The sequence below is a fragment of the Pleurodeles waltl genome, chromosome 2_1 (genome assembly GCF_031143425.1).
Source record: "Pleurodeles waltl isolate 20211129_DDA chromosome 2_1, aPleWal1.hap1.20221129, whole genome shotgun sequence".
Lineage (NCBI taxonomy): Eukaryota > Metazoa > Chordata > Amphibia > Caudata > Salamandridae > Pleurodeles > Pleurodeles waltl.
Genome location: NC_090438.1, coordinates 881,126,335 through 881,150,159, shown reverse-complemented (window position 1 = coordinate 881,150,159; position 23,825 = coordinate 881,126,335).

Here is a 23,825-nt window from a genome sequence, read left to right as displayed (position 1 = left end):
GATGTAAGGCTTACCATGTCTCAGGTTTGTGCAGTGATGTACCCACTCAGTCAGTGGCCTATTGATGGACTAATTGCATGAATAGATAGGTCTGATTGTCATCTTTCTCCACAGTAGAGTAGTCCACATGTAAGGTGCACTCTTGTTGACATCTTGTGCTTGTGTGTGGGACATAGGTCTGAGCTTAATTGGCCCTTACTTGACTGATAAAGTTTGTTTTCAGAAGAACAATGCCCTAAATGACACAGTCCACATTCTATTTTCAATCCTTGATACATCACATGTGTGTGTGACGTGTTCTGACTCCTTAACCTAAAATTGAAATGTATGACAATTTGAGTTGTTACAGGTTTGCATATGTCTATTGTGTATGGTTGTAAGCATATGAAATGAAGAAGGCATTGCTTGTCTACACTAGGCTTGATTGCCTTTAATTGACAACATGTGTCATAGTGTGGTATCTGACAGAAGAGTCAATTGATTGTATGTGTTGACTATATGTTTTTGATTAGTGATAAGCAATTTCACATTCCCAAATGATTGCTTGATTGGTGGTTGACTACGTTGTTGTGGATAGGAAACATGTATCATGTGGCAATGGCACCTTGTCATGGTATGGTCAGTGTGATTGGTCAGCTTAATTCATGGTATTGTAGGTGTCAGTTAGGTAGCTTAGCTGGTGTTTAACAACATTTATATTGAGGGGCATGCATCACATTTTGTTGTGACATGATGTTGGCGCTTTACTGGCACTACCTGGAGGTGTTGGTGAACAGGATGTAATGGGACTTATGTGTACTGTATGATGGAAGTGTTATCTTGTGAATGTGATGACCATACCTGACTTTCTATTTTTCAACATCAGCACCGGCAGGCAAGGGAGAAGGGACACAGCTGAGTGGGGAAGCTTCTGGCCAAGCAACCTCCAGTCATGGGAACACCGACAGCGAGGGACCCAGTGGCCCAGAGGGTGAGGGGAGTGCCACATGGGAAGCCTGGATCCACTATGTCTTCTATGGAATCCTCCTCCAGTGGCCACTCCTTACTGGTGGCAGACCCATCTGGGACCACCCCATTACCATCTCTGTCCGCCACCCCTTCCAAGAGGGTGGATGTCTCCTTTGCTGCAGGCACCTGTGCCCCAGCCCCTGTAACCTTGTTGCCCTCAGTGATGAGGCTATTGACCTCCTGAGGCCGACTCTGTGGGATAGTCGACCATCACGAATGCCATCCTGGGACTGGCAACTCAAATCCTATAAGCAATACATTCTTGGAGGGCATTCGCAGTGCACTGGCTGGGCTACAGAGATCATTTCAGGCTATGGCCTCCACCCTGATGTCAGCCATTCAACCCTTCTCTACTGCCCCTCCACCTTCCTCTTCCCTGTCCAAATTCCCCTTTCCTTGACCCAGCCAACGCACCCAAACAGACAGGCATGCATCCACCTCAATATCCAATGGTAGAGCAGACAACCATAAGTGCCACAATACATAGCACCTGCATGCACACAGACAACTTCCACCTGCCAACACAGCGACAGTGATGCCCTGCACTGACACCCCCATCACCCCCAGCATCACAGATACAACACCAGACACACCTGCAGACAACATACCAGCATTAGATGATCCACCCACCACATCTATCCTACTCTCAGACAGCACCCCAATAGACCCTCAGACATTCACCCCAGTCTCCACACCTGCAGACACCACAACCACTGACATACCTACAAGCAGCACATCCACCACATCTTCAGTCACCACCCCAACTGACAGCCACCAACCCACCACGGCATCTCCCAGCACCTCCACCCCCTCAGCCCAAGACACATAAACGCCCTCACTCACCCACCCAACAGACACCCACCACCGACAAGCACACCTCCCACAAACATGCACCTAAGACATCAACAGATAAATGTTAGACAACCACTCCCTTATCCACCACACCCAAACCCCCTTCTGATGACCATCCCCGTGTGTCAAAAAAGTGTTTCCTTCCTAAGTTTGACCTCTTCGCAAATCCTCCCCGTGACACCCATAAAAGAACTGTTTCCCTCTCCAAGACATTCCCTTCCAACTCCAAGGCCTCCTTTAATCCCCCACGAGCACCCATGCCCCTCCTACTGCAAAAAAGAAGCCCACCCTTCCCAAACGATCAGATCCCCTACCAAGCCAAAGCCTAAACCTCCTTCCCAAGTCTAGGATCAACCCACCCCCCATCTACCACTACCTGCCAAGGATCCCTGAGGTACCTGCCTGCCCCCTTGATGCCCCTACCTGTGGAGGTTACTTGGCAGTCAGGAATCCCGTAGGAGCACCATTTAGAGCATTTGGTGCTGTTTGTAACTACAATGGACTGGTCTATGGCATTGGACAATCTTATTCAATTCCATTATTTTCCAAAAATTAAACTAACCAGTTGTTGGTTTTCTGGTTACATCATTTTTCCTGCATTTCCCTTCCTAGGTTTGAGTTGTTTCTGGCTGACATTAGTTGTGTGGCAGTATTTGTCTGTGTGTGCTGCTTGATGCTTCCTGTATTGTCTGACCAGTCTGTGAGGATGTGTGCAGTGCTTTTACCCCCCCCCCGGGATAGGGTGTGTTTTGTGAGATGGGTATGCGTACGTAGTTTGATTTGTTGTTATGGTGGTGTGTTTGTTAGTGTTATATGTTTGTTGTAGTGCTGTGTGGCTTTCTGTGTTTAGACTGTTTGAGTCTGTGTGTATTGTGCATGACATGACAGGTTTGTTGCACTGCGTGTGTGATGTGTATTTCAATTGCTAGGTTGTATGATGGTGTAATTGTGTGTCTTTCATCACAGATGATTGTATATTGCGTTTTGTGTGTGTGTGTATGTGCAGAGTCACTTGAGAATGTGTCAGTTGTGAGTTTTTAACTTGTGTTTATATTTGTGAGGTTGTGGTGGTGTTGTTACCAGTTCGTATGTTGGATGTGAATGTTTGAGGCTGGGCCTCTGCGGTGTTGCCATGGGTAACTGTATGTTATTGACGCCTGGTGTGTGTGTGTGTGGGCTGGCTGCAGTGTGCGTGCTGTGCATGTGCGGGTGTATTTGTTGCTGTATGTGAGTGTGTGTATCACTGTACTATTACGTGTGAATATAGCCCTCACACCCACCTCCCTATGATATGTTATGCCACAGTTCAAATTTATACATTTTATAAATGTACCAGGTGAGTGTGAGTACTTTTCATTGTTGTCTTCCTCACCAGAGAGGATTCTGTTGTTTTTCTGCAAGCAGGAGCAGCGGAATGATGACTAGTTATTGTTCCGCTGTGGCTTCTGGTGAGTATGGCTTCCTGGAGGTAAGTATCTCCTGGTGTTCTATGGTAGTCCGACCGGGGCAGAAATCTTGCCGATGTGCAACCTCATAACGAGTCCAGGGAAAACATGGTCTCCATCAGACTGGTAGTGGCTCCAGCCAACAGCAGCAGTCTGACCACACTGTCGGTGCTTTGGCGGGATTCTGTATGCATCACCGCCAATGTCATCATTTGGCAGTCTTCTCCAGCAGCCTGTTGGCGGTCAGACTGCCATCACCAACATGTCGGTCCAAGGACCGCCAAACTCGTAATGAGGCCCTATATGATTTTTGCCCCATGATAAATAGTAAATAGCAATATCTGAGCTGCAGGTGAAGGAAGTCACATCTGGTAGTGAAAGTTGAGGGAAACAAACAAGTGGGTGGTGCGTTGAGGTGCAGATATGGAGGCAAAGCTCCACAGAAACAGGAAATACATACAGTCCCTTGTTCAGGCTGCCTTCTAACACCTGAAGATGGCATTTAAAAGGGGTCCAGAACTCACATACCACTATCAAAGTGTCAAAGTCGCAAAGAGCCCTAATGAGAAGCAGACATCTTGCACGGTGCCCAACCATGCTCCTCCAAATGTTGTGTTTTGATAACATGAAAGGGACGGATCAGAAGGCTGTATTAGTTTAGGAGTCTGGAGAACAAGGCACTAGCAAGTTAAATTTGACGTTTGGAAGAGCAGTGAGCTGAGTCAACAATATTAACACCTGCACCATCTCATACACATATCAGTGCCATCTCGTCTTTTACTGATTTTAATTGTTGACAAGCCTTATTTGACACCTCTGTCACTGTGTGCTGTTCCCTAACTACCTAGCAGGATATGTAAAGTAAAGAATACCAAGTAACTACAGAAAATACAGGTATACATTTATATGTCACTGTATGGAAAAACAGCCTTTGTGTGCATTTTGTTTTTCAGAGGTACACACTAAACAAATTCTCTTAAGACTGACTTCACCATTAATACCAGTATGCAAATTACACCTGTGCACCTTCGTAGAGGAGAGTTTGTTGTACACGATCAAGGTCAACAGATGAAAGCATATTTGAGATCAAAACACAAATAGCATCTTTAAATATAAATAACTTCTTCTGAAAGCAGAAGAGAGACTTATCTTTAATTACAGCTATCACAATAAATTATTATCCATGGTAAGTTAGACTTCAACATGGCTACCTCATCTAGGCGTAACAAAACATTTACAGCATGGAGTAGTTTGCTGTCAACACAAAACCTAAGGGTGTGCAAAATGCAACTCTGGCAGTTAGCTTAATATTACAGCAGGAAATGCATCCTTGTATGCCTTTTGGACATGAGGATGCATTTCTTTTAAAAAAAACATAATACAATAAATACACCTGTCACAAAGAATGGCTGCTTACTTTCCGTTCACTCATGCCGTTCACAAGGTCCTGCTGTAGGATTTTTACCTGAATGAACTTAGAATTAAACAACACTGTATAATGGCATACTTTTGGGTATTTTGAGTAATTAGGTCTAATAAATGACCATCATTGGCATGTTTGCCCCCTTCCCAGTTATTGCCATATCTGTTGTGCTGGACTACTAAACAGGAATCAAGAGCCTGTTCCCCCTTTAAACATTGTTAAATTGGCTTAGCTCTTAAAGATATATTTACCTTACTTGCAGGTCTCTAGTAGTGCTGCAGAGAATGCACCCAAGACCAGGAATATAATGCCACCTGTGCATTACAGAACATATTTTGCCACTCACAGGATGGACATGTAAGACATGGCTTCAGCCCTATCACGTACAGCCTTACTGCAGTAGCCTACAAACCTTCTGTCAAACCTGACAAATTAGCCCTTTCTGTTAGGTAGGAAATCTCGATTTTAAATAATAACCCCTGTGGGCAACAAGGTAGGGCTCCCTGTGTTTTACAGTGAAACATGCAAAATTAAAGTTGGTGATTAGCCTGCAAAAGCTATTTTCACTGGCGGGGTTGTAGTTAGGTCTTGGAACATGTTAAGGCACAGCTTATAAACTTAAATCCATAATTGTTTACAGGAAAAGGCTAGAATAGGCATTCAAAGTCTGTCTTGCATATTTATTACAAATACAGTTGAATGTTTATTAAATATGTGAGAAAAGTAACTTTTAAAAAAGTGTGCTCTCCCTACCTGCGACTTGGTTAGGCTAAGTATTGTTCACCTGGGACAGCTGGCCTGACCCTGGCAATATGGTGTAAAAGCTGTTCAAACAGCAAGGTACAAAGGTGAAGCCTGCCTTTTCACAGGAAAATGTATAGTGAGACCTGGAGAAAGGAAAGTCTGTGGTCCCTGAGCACACACTAGCAAGACTCAAAACCCATTGACAGGGAAGCTGCACAGAAAATTTACTTGTAGTGGACACAGGGGATGGGACATCTTATTTCCCTGCCTAAAACCTTGGGTGACAAATGTTCTGTACAAAGAACAAAGTGTTCCCCCTTCTTGGTTTTTAGAAGTGAGCTGCACTGTGGGATTCTTTGCAGAAGTAAAAACAGGAACAGCTGGAAAACTAGGTATTGTTACTCCTGCAAACTTCTACCCCTTGGTTAGTGAGGTGCCAGACCCCACCTATTGGTTAGTGCAACTTCAAACTATAAATTTAGCACCTCACTGAATGCTCCTCAATACACTTTCTAGATCTGTGGCAGATGAGAAGATGAGTGGGAACTGTTTACTGTAATCTGAGAAAAGCTCTTAAGGACTGGGTCTGCGCCCTCGTGTACCCAGTTCAAAAAGTGAACTCCAAAGGTCAGTGGGCTGACTTCCAGTGTGGCTACAGAGTCACAAAAAGTTGAAGAATCACTTTTTACTGTACTCCCAGTTGCCCAGTCCCAACCAGACCTGCAAAGGACCTTGCTAAAAGCCTTTGCTGAATCTAATTCTAAAATCCTAAGAGATTCCCTTGAAATCTGTGATCCTTCAGTAAAGAGCTGAGGACAAGGGGAATTACGCAAGCATAGTTTTGGGACTTAAAAATATTTCTGGCTTCCAGTCGACAGAGAACCGGGATCAACCACCATAGTCAACACTGCAAAGATGTGACTTTACTGTGCTGAAGAAACAGTTTTGTCCTGCTTGTAAATTTGCTACAGGTGACCCTCGGAGGAATAGAGTCCTACCTCATGGGTCCTGACTAAATATGCTCTATTGCTTTGCCAAGCTGGACAAAAAGGACCTCCATTTAAGAGATTAAGGTCCATATTTGTGGCCTGGTTTATGTCCCTTGTGGTTCACAAGAGCGACGCAACCTTAAGTGAGATTTTTGAAGCCAAGTAAGACCAGCTTACATGGCTTCATAAATCTCGAGTAATGTAACGCGGAGTAAATTACTACATTACATTACTCTGCACCAGGCAGGCATTTCCATGGGTGCTGCACCTGTGTTCCGCATTCTGAGATTTATAAGGACTTGTCAATCTGGGAAGGATCCAAAAAGGTACGCCTTCCCAGGAGAGGAGTAACAAGGAGAAATAGATTTATTTCTTCTCATTTGTTCCTGTTTCTATGTGTGCTGCATTCTGTAGCACACACAGAGAGAGGAAAAATGCTCTCTGGATTGTTTTTGTGCAGGAAGGTGTCCCTTCCTGCACTCAAAATGGTGTTCGGACAAAATACCAATTCAAAAATATTGAGTTACAGAAATATCAAGATTTCATTATTATGACACAGAAATATTGTTTTAAAAAATATCACTGGCAGGAATATCATTGTTTTAGGGTACAAAAATCATTTTTCAAGTTTCTTTATGTGTTTTAAATTATATTTTAATTGTTAATGTTTTGTATTGTTTGTGTAATTGTCCTTAATGTTTTTTAAATAAGGTTTGCGATTCTAAGTTATTTCTATGTTTATTTGAATCGTAAAATAGTAATTAAAAGTTTGGTAGCAGGCTGTGAGGTTTGTAAGGGGACATGGTAGGAAGTTAATTTAGTATTTATATATATATTTATATATTTTTATTTATGTGTATGTATATATTTTTTTAATGAATATTTATTTATTTGATTATTAAGAATGTAAACTGTGCAAATAATAGTTTTGAGTTACATTTTACATGCTGGTTGTTGTATTTGTAAAGGGCATAGGGTGGGAAGTTTATTAAATAACAATTGGTTAATTAGTATTTAATGTATTTATTATCGTTAAGTAAATTGTTTTAATATTATAATTTTGTAATTTTTATTTTAAGGGTGGGTTGTTGTATTTGTAGGCGTATAAGTTGGGAAGTTAATTGTCAATTATTTATAAATTAATAATTAGTTAAATGTTAATTAATTATGTTAATTGTGAGATTATTATCATTTTTTTATTTAGATTTTGGGTGCAGGTTGTTCGATTTGTAGGGGTATATGGTGGGGAGTTAATTACATTATAATTCATTAATTATACATCATTTATTTATAATTAATTAATCAACCCCTTTGGTGCCCTGGACATAATGGTTACATCCTCTGCTGCAGTGTTGCTGTGCTGAGGACATAACCATTACGTTCAGGGACTGCCCCATGGGGGAAGCACTAGCGCTGTGCCCATAGGCCACCCACTCACAGGCCCCCATCGTGGATGGCAGCAGAAGACCTTCAACTGCCACCCCTCCCCCCAGGGCATTTAATGACATTGGCACACACCGTGCACTGACATCAATAGAGATTGACCCAATTGCTCTGGAAGCCAATTGCTTCCAGTGCAGCAAGAAAGAAAACAGGTAGGTTTCTATCCCAGGTTTTTTTTCTCTTTTCTAAAAAGGCATCAGAGGAAAGGAAATAATTTTCTTTTTTTTCCCATGTTTCTTTGAGCATTCCTGCTGCACGATTGCATGGTGATCGTGCAACAGGAATGCCTACTAGATACCAGAGATTTATTTTTGTTATTTTATTTAAGGGGAGTGGTCCTTGGGCAAGGGTCGCTCCATTATGAGGGCATTCATTGTGGCTGTTTATGCCCCTTCTAAGGGCCGATTGGCCTATTTATATTAGGTCCATCAGCCCCCGTAGAGGACAGAAACCACTAGGCACCAGGGATTATTGTGTGGGTTAATGTTTTTTGCTTGGGGATGTAGACGTGTGGGTCAGGTTGCTCTTGCATGGGGGCACATTACTTTAGGCCATTTCTGCCCCCCTTGAGAACAGATCAGCATATTTTTGTTAGGCCCATATCCCCCCAACTTAGAAACCACTGGGCACCAAAGATTACGTTCTTTGTGTAGTGCTTTTGTTTGGGGAGGCTGGCCCTTGGGCAAGGTGTGCTCCCCTTTGGGAGGCATTAATTCTGGCCAATTCTTCACCCTTTGGGGGCAGATCATCATATTTATATTACGCCCATCTGCCTCCGGGGGAACAGAAACCACTAGGCACCAGAAATTATTGGGTGGGGGCATATTGTTGGTTTGGGGTGCGGCCCTTTGGGCAAGGGACATCCCCCCAGGGAGGCACATTACTTTTGACCATTTCTGCCCTCCTTCAGGGCAGATCAGCCTATTTTTGTTAGTCCCATCTGCCCCTAGAGGGGACAGAAACCACTAGGCACCAGCGATTACTTTTGAGTATTTTCCTTTTGTTTGGAGGGCCACCTCTTGGGCAAGGGTCGCTCTCCTTTGGGGGGCATTCATTTTGTCTCTTTCTGCCTGCTTTGGGGGCAGATTAGCTTATTTATATTAGGCCGATCTGTCCCTAAGGAGATTAGAAATCACTAGACACCAGGAAAAATGTTTAAATGTTTGGTGGTGGGGTGTTGGTCGACTGACGAAGTATTTGCATTTGTGATTGTAATTTATTATTTATTTTATTTGTTCTCCTTCCAGTCTTTGGCAGTAGTAGACCTACAGTGTGCATAGTTCCATGTGTTTGGTAAGAAAACCTTTTTTGGGCTATTTACTCCAAATGAGTATTGTTGCCATACATTAATTACTTTTTTTTGTAAATGGTGAACTAAATGCAGGATTGTGTGCAAAGTTGTCATCAGATTTGTGCCCGATGTAGTTAAATTTTCTTTTTCCTTTTTAGTGGGATGCTTGCTGCTTTTTCTTTTTTAGTGGGTGCTTGCTGCTTCTGCACAGAGTAGGTACTGGTGAGTCTAGCTGTCTCAAGGAAGTGAGTGGTATCGTTTTTGAGTATATAGGTCTTTGTGATAAAACCACACATTGTTTATTACTTATTTTACACAGTGTTGGTTGTTGTTCATGTATTTGTCAGGTTACTTTTATTAGGAAGGATCATGGCTAGCCGCAGGATGACCGCTCAGCAGGACATTGATATGCTTTATTGAGTCTTATTCTGGCCATGATTTTGAGACTGACTCTGCATCTGAGGCAAAGGAGGAAGTGCAAGATTCTGGCAGTGAATTTTCTGTCCAAGAGGAATCATCATCTGATGAAGCTACTCTCAGTGTGGAAGAAGTGTCCGTTTTAGAGGAGGAAGCTAATGTGCCAATAGTGCAGCAGGCTAGGGCTGAATGACTTCCCATTGGAAGATCTGACCTCTGGGTTGCTCCAAAAATCATACAACCAGTGTTGCCTGCCTTTACTGCTCTCCCAGGGTATAGATGAATACGGAAAACCTGTTGCCTATAAATTTCTTTGAGTTGTTTATGGATAATATATTTTGGGTGAGGTTGTTGAGCAGACTAAATTGTATGCTGAATTGTATTTGAGGAACGACAGTGCCTGACTTGAGCCCCACACTAGAGCCACCTAGGGGACTCTCATGAATCTGGAAGTGTTGAAGAAGTTCTTAGGTTTAACTTTTTTGATGGGCCTGATAAGGAAGCAGTCATTGTCTTCATATTGGTCTATTAGGCCTTTGATGGCAACAGCAATATTTCCTGTAACCATGAGTTGTAATTGGTATTTGTTTCTTCTTCGGCTGCTGCACTTTGTTGATAATGCTTTAGTGTTGCAAAGAGATCACTATGATTATGACAGTCTTTTTAAGATTTGGCCTGTCCTTGATTGCTTTGTAGATCAGTTTTCAGAGATATATTTTCTAGGGAAGGAAATAGCTGTGATCGAGGCTTTGGTCCTGTTCAAGGAACGTTTGGTTTTTAGGCAGTACAATCCTACCAAGATGGCATGTTATGGAATTAAGATGTATGTGCTGTCTGAGAGTAGTACATGATATGTTTAGAATTTCCGGGTCCACACTGGTAGGAATTCCAATATTGACTCCCCTGGTTGTCTGTCCACTTTTGAAGTTAGTGGGAAATTGTGTAGGAACTTGCTAGCTGACTATTTAACAAAGATCACCATCTTTACCTAGATAACATCTACACTGGTGTGCAATTGTTCAGGGACACTGTTGCTTGTGGCACAGTCTGCTCTAACCGTAAAGGCTATCCACTGTAGCTTGTGTGTAAAAAACCCGAGAGGAGACAGTGCAGTGCCTTGCATAATGATGAGCTGCTACCTATGAAATTTGCAGACATGAGGGATGTCTACATGCTGCCTACCATCCATGATGAACGTACTTCACCAGTGACTGTTTGGGTTGAGTTTGCTGATGTGCACAAACCTGAGTGCATTTTAGACTATAATAAGCACATGCATGTTGTAGATATAGTAGATCAGAGTTGGGACCCTTACATTGCTGTTCGTAAGGCATACATCTCTTCAATTTAGCAACTTTTAATGCTTTTGTTGTGTATACAGATTGCTCTCCTGAGTGAAAGATAAGGAGTCTGTGACAGAGAGCCTTGATGTAGTGGAGCAACTAAGAGTTCCTAGAGAAGCAGTGGTGGAGGATGTGGCTAGATTGAAAGATCACCACTTTTCTGATCACTTTCCTCCCATGCCCAAAAAAGACTTTCACACTAAGTAATGTGGAGTCCGTGCCCAACGAGGTATTTACAGGGAGAGTCATATGTACTGCCCCGATTGTCCTTCTAAGCCTGGGCTGTGTGTGTCTGCCTGTTTCAGAAGTAGCCACACCCAAAAGAATTATAGGCAACTGCTGTGAGCGTAAAAGTGAACTGCCTGTTTTTAATTTTGTATTCAGATTTATTGTTGACATTACTGTCACGTATTTAGTCAGAGATTTTGTGTTCATAGTTTTGTATTTACTTATAATTAATTTGTGGGTTTTTTTGTTAAAGAAAATGTGATGGCGGTGTGTGTGGAGTGGTGCTTGGCTGGCGGTGTGAGTGAAATGGTGCTTGGCTGGCAGTGTGTGTGGAGTAGTATTTGGCTGGCAGTTGTGAGGAGAGGCACTAAGCTCCTGGTATGTGAGCTGGAGCTTGGCTGGCAGTGTGCAGGGAGTGGCGCTTGACTGGATGTGGGCGTGGAATGGTGCTTGTCTGGCAGTTTGCGTGAAGTGGTGCTTGGCTGGCAGTGTGCACCCAGTGGCACATGGCTGGTGATGTGTGTGAACAGGAGTTTGGCTGGCGGTGTAAATAGTGACTTGCTGTTGGTCACTACAATACACTGCTAGACAAACACCAGTCCACAGACTCCATCAGCTGGTGTAATTGCTGTCTTGGTCATGTGGGCATATGAAAGTGATGGGCCCATGAATGGCGCTGTCTGTTGATGTGAGTGTTGTGATGTGCTGGGCCTATGGCTGTTGGCCTGAATGGTCTTCTGCGTTTCGAGAATGAAATGTGTGTGAAAGGACTGTGAAGTGGTTGGTGCCTTGATACAGCTTTACAGCTCACTAGCTGTGAGTCATTGGTCCAGTGTTTTGGACTTTCAGTTATTAACAGTGCATTTCATTTTTGTGAACTCCTCTGTTAATAAAATTTGATGTATTGAACCATCACTCACCCTTGCGCCAAATCCAACCAGTATGTCAGTTTGCATGAAGAAAACCCACTCTGTTGTAATCAGGTGTTGAAGTACAACCCTGACATGCTAAGTCTCTTGGGTGGGACACCAATGATGAAGTATTCCACCAATTAGGTTGGTGGGTGAGGGGTCTTTTTAACAAAACCTAAGGGTGTTTCTTTTCACAATTTGAGTGTTTGGAACATCATGGAAGTAATAGTCTTGGTAGCGTGCTGACTTCTTGTCTAGGGAAAATCTAACAACTCTAGATATGTTTGAAAACTAGACACCTGGTGAAGCACAGGGTGGTGTGTCTCTTGTGGATCCCAACAAGTTTCTTAGCTACATTTTGAGGTTTGCAAAGATTCTGGGTGACAGAATCTGGTGAGAACCCCACAAGTCACCACATCCCAGATTTCCCTACGTGTTTAGTTTTGAAAATTGTGTGGGTTTGGGAGATTTCCCTAAGTTGCGGCTGAGCTAGAAGCCAAAATTTACAGCTTGGCACTTTACAAAAACCACACAGTCCTTCAGTGTAAAAATGTGATGTGTCCATGTTGAGTTCTTGGCGTTTCCTGTCATGTGTTGTAGGCCTACCCACAGAAAGGAGGTACAGTTTTTATCAGGAGAATTAGGGAATGCTGGGTAAGAGGAAATTTGTGGCTTCACTCAGATTCCAGAAATTTCCATCACCGAAATGTGAGGAAAAAGTATTTTTTTCCAAACTTTGAGGTTTGCAAAGGATTCTGGGTGACAGATTCTGGTGAGAGCCCCACAATTCACCATATCCTAGATTTCTCTAGGTGTTTACTTTTTAAAAATGTGTGGGTTTGATAGGTTTCCCTAAGTGGCAGCTGAGCTAGAGGCCAAAATCTACAGCAAGGCACTTTTTAAAAAACGCACAAGTTTTCATTGTAAAAATGTAATGTGTCCATGTAACATTTGGAGGCATTTCCCTTCACGGCAACTAGGCCTACCCACGCAAGTGAGATATCATTTTTATCGGGAGACTTGGCGAATGTGGGGTGGAAGGAAGCTTGTGGCTCCCCTCAGATTCCAATATTTTCTGTCACCGAAATGTGAGGAAAAAGTATTTTTTGTCAAATGTTGAGGTCTGCATAGGATTCTGAGTGCCAGAATCCCGTGAGAGCCCCGTTAGTCACCCCATCCTGGATTTCTTTACGTGTCTAGTTTCAGAAAATATGTGGGTTTGGTAGGTTTCCCTATGTGGTGGCTGAGGTCAAGGACAAAATCTACTGCTAGGTGCTTTGCAAAAAATTAAGTTTTCAGTGTAAAAATGTGATGTGTCCACGTTGTGTTTTAGGGTGTTTCCTGCCTTGGGCATTAGGCCTACCCACACAAGTTAGGTAAGATTTTTGATCAAGAAACTTGGGGAATTCTGGGCAGAAGGAAGTGTGTAGTTCCCCCCAGATTCCAGAAATTTCCACCACCAAAATATGAGGGAAAGTGTTTTTTTTCTAAATTTTGAGGTCTGGAAAGGATTCTGGGTGACAGAATCTGGACAGAGCCCAACAACTAAACCCATTCTGGATTCCCCTAGGTATCTAGTTTTTAAAAATGTGTGGGTTTGGTAGGTTTCCAGCCGATGTGGTGGCCCTTTGCAACAAACACTCAAATTTTCAGGGTTAAAATGTGATGTGTCCATGTTGCATTCTGGGGCACTTGCTGTCCAGGGCAGTAGGCCTACCCAAACAAGTGAGGTATTATTTTTATTGGGGGAATGGGGTAAATGCTAGGTGAAAGGATATGTCTGTATCCTCTCAGATTACTGATGTTTCCATAGCTGAAATTTGACGAAAAAGTGTTTTTTTTTCTCCAAAAGTTTGAGGCTTGCGGAGGATTCTGGGTGACAGAATCCAGTGAGAGCCCCACATCTCACCCCATCCTAGATTTCCCTAGGTGTCTAGTTTCAATAATGTGCGGGTTTGATAGGATTCCATAAGTGACAGCTGAGCTAGAGCCATTAGTCTACAGTTAGGCCCTTTTCAAAAAAAGCATCAGTTTTCATTGAAAAAATGTGATGTGTTCATGTTGCATTTTGGGGCATTTCCTATCATTGGAACTAGGCCTACCCACACAAGTGACATACCATTTATATTGAAAGACATGGGGGAATACAGAATAGAAGAACAAGTGGTATTGCCAATTGTCTTTCTCTACATTTGTGCCTTCCAAATGTAAAACGATGTGTATGAAAGAAGTCATTTTGAGAAATGCCCTATAATTCACATGCTAATGTGGGTACTCCCAAATTCAGAGATCTGCAAATGACTACTGCTTCTAAACTCCATATCTTGTGCCCATTTCTGAAACACATAGGTTTCCTTGATACCTGTTTTTCACTCTTAATATTTTGCCAAATTAATTGCTGTATGCCAGGTATACAATGAAAACCCATTGCATGGTGCAGCTCATTTATTGAATCTGGGGCCCTTGCGTTGTTGATGAACCTACATGTCCTATATATCCCCACAACCAGAAGGGTTCAGGAAACGTAACAGTATATTCCTTTATAAAAATCTGCCATAGTTGGAAAACGTTACAGAAGAAAACATTGAAGGACCTAAACAATGACCCCTTGCTAAATTAAGAATTTTGTGTTATTTTCAGAAATGTTTAGCTGTGCATGATACGCCATTGGTTTCACACCCATTTTTGTCACAAACTGGAAGGAGGCTGAAAGTACAAACATAGTAAAAATGGGGCATGTCCCAGTAAAATTCCAAAACTGTGTTTAAAAATGTGAATTTCCTTTTCAAGTCTACCTGTTACTGAAACCTGAGAAGATGGTGATTTTAGCACTGCAATCCCTTTGTTGATGCCATTTGCAGGGAAAAATGCTTTCTTCTGCAACACTTTGTCCTATTTTTCCCCCAAATCCGTAGTTATAACTGTATTTTGGCTAATTTCACGGTCTCCCCTAGAGGAACCCACACATTCTGGGGACCTTTAGGATCTTCAGGATGCTGGAAAAAAGGTTACAAATTTGGAGTGGATCGCTTATGTGGACAAAAGGTTATTGGGGCCTAAGCGCTAACTAACCCCAAATTGCAAAAATGGGCTTGTCACAGGATAGGGGTAAAGGCAGCAAAGGGGTTAATTGTTAATTTATTATGTAAATTGTGTAACTATTGTAATTTATTAATATAGATAAAAGTTTAATGTGCAACTATAGTGTGTGGGAAAGAGATATTATAAAATACATCTGTGACTCCTTCTGAGTATGTATTAAAGGTGCAAAATGGGAAAGTGATGCAGGTCTCAACATGAATTCTATGGAAGAGATATGTTCTCCAAATTGATGTATATACAACTAAACAGTGTAACTAGATAAATGCCACATCACAAGCCTGTAGGTTCCCATACATCCCACTCCTACAATCAGATGTAAGAGTGTCCGCATAGTGCCAGAAGACTCCGGAAAGGGGGGGCAAGGTTGGGACCAAATGAGCAGAAATAGAGAAAAAATAAAAGCTTATTTAACACTGAATAACAAAGTGGTATTAGAAGTGGAGTATGGGAGAGATAAGGTCCAGCTTGCATGTGCATTCCTTGCATTCTTACAGGCCCTTCCTTATACCTGGAAAATACAATATTTTAAAACCATGTATCAGTGAAACCCTGAGACCTATGCATTGAAAAAAAAGTACTTCTATACATATAAAAAGAAATACCCTTTTGCTTCATGGTTGCCTGCATAACATTTTTAATGTTCTTGAACAAATAAAGCAACCTCCCTACTACTCTTTGTGCAAGTGTATTCCCAATTCCTTATTAGATTTCAGACCTTGCGTGGTCTTAGTCTCGAATTACAAAATCCACTTTGATTCCTGTTTCCTCAATCACAAAGTTCTATTATCTCCTCTTGGACTCTGTGCTATTTACTCATTAGTGTAAAAAGACAAAAGGGCACTGTTCCCACCATGTCTCTCATTAAAATGTCTGGCTACTAGATAGTTGGGATCTACATTTGTGATAGCCCTCATGTGTTCTATAACGCTCCTTTTGACCATCTGTGTATATATATATATATATATATATATATATACATATATAGATAGATATCTATATATCTATCTATATCTATATTATTAGATAGATATAGATAGATATATAAATATATTTATATATAAATATATATGTATATATATATATATATAAATATATATATATAGATACATAGATATATATAGACATAGATATGTGTATGTTTGTAATGTTCTTTTTAAAAATATATATTGCATTAAAATATAAAGTGAATGTATTCTTTTCATTATAGTGTTACATTATATGTGTGGAATAATCATAGACATATACATATAGGAATCCAAATTACTATTGTTATTTGAATAATGGTTTTACCTTATATGTGTGTAAATAATCATACACATATACAGATATGTTTGTTTAAATGAGTACATATTCATATATATATATATTTATATTGTTTAAATATATTTATTTAACATTATATTACTGTTACATATTATTTTTATTCTTTACTATTTTTAAGCGTATTTATCTAAAAAAACAATATTTTTAACATTTTTGTATTTTCAATTATAAGTTTAGGAAAATAATATGTGTTGCAAAATAGTTTTGACACAATATTTTTGTATCACAATATTTAGGGTTTTGATATTTTGTCAGTGAACCCATAGACACAATCCTGCATGTATTGCAGGCACCCTTGCAAGGGTACTTACTTTGGCGTTAGGCTGCCAAAAGGGCAACAGCAAAGTGGGAAAGGACAGGAATTCATCCCATTGAAAGAATATGGTGCATTCCTGCCCTTTCTCTTCGACACAGGGCAGTGCAGGTGACTTGCTGCACTGCCCTGCACCAGAAAGCCCATAAATATAAGTCTACATCCCAACTACAAAATCTTGACTAGCCGAAAGCAAGCAAAAGTAATCGCAATAGAATTGGACCCTGTTGGGCTAGGGATTCTCCTGCTCTGAGCTTTTCAAGTCTAAACCAATAGCTTTTGTGTGACCTCATCCAGTGGCTTTCTGACTTCACATCAGATTCATCTGCAGGCTTGCCTTGCTGGAAGACTTTTTCTCCATTTTGCAGACTAAGGGCCTGATTAAGAATATGTCAGTCCTAGGGACCGCCATACGCACAGTGGAGGTCCGATGGCCACATCCTTGGCAGTCTAATTGATTGATTGCATTTCTTTATTCGGTTTAAAAATAAACCATAAAGGTTTACACAAATAAGTTATCACATAACAAAATGCATATGCACACATAACTAATTTAAAAATCGCACACTTGGCCATGTCCGCCATGGTCTAACCAATAATCTTTTCAGTATGTGTGTCTAAATACAAGAGTCTTTACAAAAACATTCAATTAATACCACATAGTTACAACGTTGGTTAAACACAAGATCAACAAAAATATGTACATATCACATGGTTATGAATATATTCAAATCAATTCATAAAAGTGTTTGTGCACTTAAGGTGCCAAATTGTGTCCTGTTTAAATCTTGAGAATCGTACACCGTAGAATTGCATCTACTGCAAATAGATTGTATGTTCAATTATCTAAACAGGAAAGATCTATTAAGTAAGGACATAATCAAATTTGTGATCACTCACACATGAAAAGTATTTTACCAAGCACATGTGGGAGTATGGAACATGGTATGTTCATATAAAGTGCATAATACATGATAGTTCGTTTAGATATTACTCTAAAAGAAAACTCCCCTCCATTTCTACACCAGAAACAATTATTTATAATTTAAGTATGCCCACCTGTAAGTTATACAAGGCGGGCATATTAATCAGACTCAGTAATTTATCTACCCAGATATTCATGGTTCTATCCTATCCAAAGACTTTCTCATAGTAATTTTTAAACTTAAAAAGTTTGCTAGGATAGCACATATTTTGATAGAGGGTAACATCTGAAGGTATAGATACACAGGACAACATTGTCACATGTGAGAGGATCTTAAAAAGGGAATTAAAAAACGCTTTCTCTGTTTTTTATAAAATGTACAAAAGAAAACCACATGTATTGTACATTGTACTGACATTGAGTCACAAGGGCAAGCCCCTAATGTTGAGCTCCAGTCATTCATGGTCGGAAATGCTACCACAGACGGTCAAACGTGCCTAGCCTTAACCTAGTAAGAAGAAAACGATGTCTAGATTTTACTACATACATCAAAGAAGGCTGCAAACCATCCATAGACAAAATCAATTGGTTGGTCATAACACTGTATTTTTTTGCCTCAACTGTCCACCTCAAATCTTCTAAGCACTTAAAAGACATAGACCTCAAATCCCTCCTGCTTAGTGTCTCCAGTAATTTTTGGTTTACGTAATAATCTTTATGGCCCATGTTTTCCAAAACAATCCTGACATACCTCAACCAGGGTACCCTTAAAGAAAATGCTGATGCGATGCAGTCCCACAAAACTGCCTTATTTAGGCCAACGTATTCTGAGGTCCAAATTTTCTGCCATAACAATATGGGCTGCATCTTTATTAGATCCACTAAGTAGGATACCCCTAATTCTGCGTGACTAAGGAATGATGAAGTGCCGTTTGGTACCATTAGCAAATGTCTCAGAAAATCATTTTCCACAGTTTGAATCGAGTTACAGTTGATGTACCCCCATACACCCGCTCCATAAGTGGCAATTGGGATACATTTTGCTCTATACAATTTTAACACGTTCTGTGGAGTGATCGTCCCTAACCGCTTGGAAAAGATTTTCAGTGCCGTCGTTACCTTCATGGTCCGTAGTTTCTTTATTTTTACACACTGAGCCCAAGAACCTTCTTTATCAAACATTATTCCCAGATATGAAAATGCTAAAGCGATGTCGTTCTTTCCGCCTTGCATGATAATGTTGCGGGTCTTAGTTGGCTTTCTACCACATTTCATTGTAAAAGTTTTAGAGCAATTACCATTAAGGCCCAAGTCTGACAAATATGTTACGCAGGTTGTTAAATGTCTTTGGAGAGCTAGCGGGGTTCGGGCCATAAGGACAGCCCCATCAGCAAAAAGTAAGGCCGGGATCAGGCAATGACCTATTTGGGGGAGGTCTTTACATTTACTTGTTAATTCTGATTCCAACTTATTTATATATATTGAAAATAAAAAAGGTGCTAAAACGCAACCGCGGTATTCCGAAAGATCTAGTACAATCCCCACCTATCCCATATCTCACCTTCGCCCTGCTTCCTGAATACAGTTCCCATTTAAACTGAACTATTGTTAGTTCTACCCCTAAATCACTTAGGATTTTCCATAATTTCTTGTGGACTACGCAATCAAACGCTGCAGACAAATCTATGAAGGCCAAATACAAATTACCTTCCCTGATCTTTGTGTACTTCCCAATTATAATGCTTAAATTCAATCCCTGTTCAACGGTACCTATTCCAGTGTGAAATCTGTACTGTAATTTGGATAAAATGTTATTTTTTTCAGCCCACTCTTGTAATTTGCTTAAAATGATTCTCCCAGCTATTTTGACTAAAGAGTCGAGTAGTGAGATGAGTCTGTAACAGCCTGGATTAAGGCGTTCGCCTTTTTTGTATATGGGACCTATAATAGAGTCTAACCATGATGGTTATGGTCCTAGAGTGCAGCAAGCCCTCAACATCTGAGTCAACATGGGGCCCCATAAATGTATGTTGGCCTTATATAAATCTATCGGTACAACGTCAGGGCCTGGAGATTTTCCGGATTTACTAGCATTAATGGCTTCTGCTACTTCCTCTAGCCTAAACTGAGGTGTTATGATGACATGTGAGTTCTTTTGAGTAGAGTAACTAGTTGAAGAATCAAATAGATCTGAGACAGGACCATATATCTTGGAGAAATATCCAATCCAATCCCCCTCTGCTAAAGCAATCTCCATTCTGGGGCCTTGTCTGGCCCCTGGCAATGGAGAATTTATTATCTTCCAAAAAAGGATGTTATTTTGCGCAATACTAGCTTTATGAAGAGATTCCCAAGTTTTTTCTTTCAGGCAAATTTTCCTTTTCTTAATGGCCACCTTATGTTCCTGCCTCCGAACATGTATCTCAGTAAGGCATCTTGTTGAGGTACTTAATGCTTTTTTTAATCTCTTATGGGCTTTAGTACAATCTGAATCAAACCAGACCTTTTTGTCCCGCTGCCCCTGCTTTCCCCTTTTGTTGGTGAGAGCTTTTTTCACACCTTGCGCATTGAAAAAAAAGCGCTAATGCATTTCGATGGGTCTACATCATCAGTGAGACAATCCGCAAAATCTGACATGTGCTCGCAAATTAGCTGCTTCAAAAGGCCCTGTGGCTCTATTTGGGACCATCGAAGTGAATACCCATTGTGCGAGGCTAATTCCATATCATTTACCAAAGCGTTATTGTCCTGCTGGGGCAGTCTAATGGATGTCAATGAAATCTGTAAATTGTGGACAATGATCACTTATTGCTATATCGTGAAATATTTGGAAAGATGATGTGAAAAATGGGTGGACATTAATGTGTAGTCAATCACTATGTCTGCTCCCCTGCCATTAAAAGTTGGCTTAAACTGCGGGTCATCTGAATAAATTTCATTCATGAACGACAGATTACATTTATGCACCAATAAGTTCATAGCGTTGCCTTGAAGAGTATGTATAAAGTGAGCCCATGAACCAATGTCTTCCTCGTGCAGACCGCATACCTTATTAGAAGGTTCCTTACAGAGATGAGTGTTAAAATCACTGCCCCACAAGATAAGGCTTTCTCTCCTAGATTGTATGCAGACTTTCTCTAAATCCTCTCCTAATTGGATTAAGATAATGGAGACTTCGCCAATATGTACATTATTATAAAAATTAATGACCACTAATTGAGTCGTCGGATCTAAGTCGCTCACGATCACTTGATAGTATGCATTGGAAATCCACATGTTTAAATTTGTTAGGGGAAGCTTATCTTAGATATATGTACATAAACCCCCTTTGATAAAAATAACTCAGAGATAATAGTGAAATACCATGTTGAGTAAGATGCATTGTCCCAAGTTCATGAATAACTTTCTCTACTAGCTCTGGAGATTTAAATGAGAGGACCACACAATTGCCATCATACGACTTCTTGCTAGTACCTATCGATGTTATTCTCCTCACCATTCGTAAGTCATCAAAAAGGGGTCCCCCATACCAGGATCCAGACGTGATCCTATCCAGTTGAGAGACTTATTCTTCAAAGCTGTCCCTGTTTACTGGTGTTGGTTAACCAGGATAGGAACATTAGCCAGGATCACTATGTGCGGTGTCGCTTCCGGGGGGAGACGTAAAAAAATCACTTGGTGTATAAGAAGACTCTGATACTATCCGTTTTGTATAGTACTCCCCGATAGAATTTATGACAAGCCAAGTCGCCGTGCCTGAAGACGACGCTCCGTTTAAAATATTTAGATGTGGTTGTCTAGTAGTTACCACTTGTGTTAAAGGTAGTGGATTACTCATAGTGTTTGAAGTTAGATGTAATGTAGTAGGAGCTTTTCTAATATGTGTTGGAGGTTGTGAGTTACTCATGGGGTTTGAGGTTAAATGTGGTACGAAGGAAGAATTTCTAGGGGAACATGGTTCCCCAGGCAGTAAAGACTTCATAAGTACTAAACCTGCCTCGAGTTTACTCTCTACCGCTCGTAATCATTTTGAAAGCAAGTCCAGTGAAGCCCATACCGATGATTTCAGAACGTTTATTGATTCATGGATAATAGCGAGGAGATTTAAGGTTACTTTGGCTGATTTATTTGGGGTTTTCATCTGGGTTTCTTGTTTTGGCAACTGCCTTCCAAACATATTGACTGACTCGTTCTTTTTTAAGTTATTAGTAGAGGGATTATCCACCCTTCCTGTGAAAGGTTTCCTCGGATGCTTAGGTGAAGACGGGGAATCGTCCGGAACAGATATTGTATCAAAAATATTTTGGACACACCTGTTATTATCGTTCCAACTTTCCTGGATCTCAGTTGCCTCTGTGCTAGTCCCCTGGTCAATGTTACAATGATCTACCTGAGCCTCGAGGTTCCTTGACGGAAGAGTGAAACAGTCACCAGAAGTCAGCAATTTTTATTCAACACTGGAAATTTGCTTATCAATCACCCCCATAGCTCCTGAAATATTTTTCAATATGGAGGTACTATCTTTTACATTAGCGGTAGGATTCAACATTGAATGCTTTCTTTTACCCATGATTATATTTATAATTATGATGGATAAGGATAGTACTTAAAAGAAACTCTATAATGTGAATCTATAATCTTTTACTTATATACAAATCTATAAAATAGCTACTGAATAATTCACCGACTAACGGGACCCCGACAGAAATTATTACACAATGCCTAACCCCCAGTTATTACCTGGTTGTTCCAGCTGTAAGTGAGCAATTTTTGGTGGAGGACCGTCACTAATATTCAGCCTTATCCATATAGTTAGGTCATATGATATAATAGAAATACTCTCACTTTTAAGTCATGTGCCTCCCTTCAAGATCGCGTATGTTTGTTGTTAGGGGGGTGGTCCTGCCCGGCCTACTTTGGGCTATGACGGGAGTGGATGGGCCCGACCTTGGCCCGGGCTTTGCGTGACTCGCTTTCAGGCGCTCGTGAGTCAGGCTCTGCCCCCTCTCCTTAGCAATGGAATCTTAGGACACGGAGTCCCCAGTAATTCATAAGGGCAGCACAGCAAGAGTTTCCCGCGTTGTGGGGGATGCGCACCGCGCTCTCAGGCACTCGCAAGTCAGGCCCCACCCCCTCTCCTTAGCGATGGAATCTTGGGACACGGAGTCCCCAGTAGTTCAGCAGGGCAGCACTGCAAGAGTTTCCCGCGTTGCGGGGATGCGCAATGTGCTTTCAGGCGCTCACAAGTCAGGTTCCGCCTGTAGGAAGGTAGCCTCTTTCTAGCCTTGTTACCCCAACTTTTGGCCTGTTTGTGAGTATATCTCAGGGTATTTTACTATCTCACTGGTATCCTGCTAGCAAGGACCCCAGTGCTCATGGTAGAAACCCTATTTGTCAGTGTGTTTGATGTGTGTCACTGGGACCCTGCTAGCCAGGACCCCAGCACTCATAATTTGTGGCCTACATGTGTTCCCTGTGTGGTGCCTAACTGTATCACTAAGGCACTGCTAACCAGAGCCTCAGTGTTTATGCTCTCTCTGCTTTTAAAATTGTCACTGCAGGCTAGTGACCATTTTTACTAATTCTGATTGGCACACTGGAACAGCCTTATAATTCCCTAGTATATGGTACCTAGGTACCCAGGGTATTGGGATTCCAGGAGATCCCTATGGGCTGCAGCATTTATTTTGCCACCCATAGGGAGCTCAGGCAATTCTTACACAGGACTGCCTCTGCAGCCTGAGTGAAAACACGTCCATGTTATTTCACTACCATTTTACACTGCACTTAAGTAACTTATAAGTCACCTATATGTCTAACCCTCTCCTAGTGAAGGTTAGGTGCAAAGTTACTAAGTGTGAGGGCACTCTAGCGCTAGCCAAGGTGCCCCCACATTGTTCAGGGCAATTTCCCCGGACTTTGTGAGTGCAGGGACACCATTACACATGTGTACTACATATAGGCACATAGTTTCAAAATGGCAACTCTGAATATGGCCATGTAACATGTCTAAGATCATGGAATTGTCCCCCCATGCCAAATCGGATATTGGGGTGACAATCCCATGC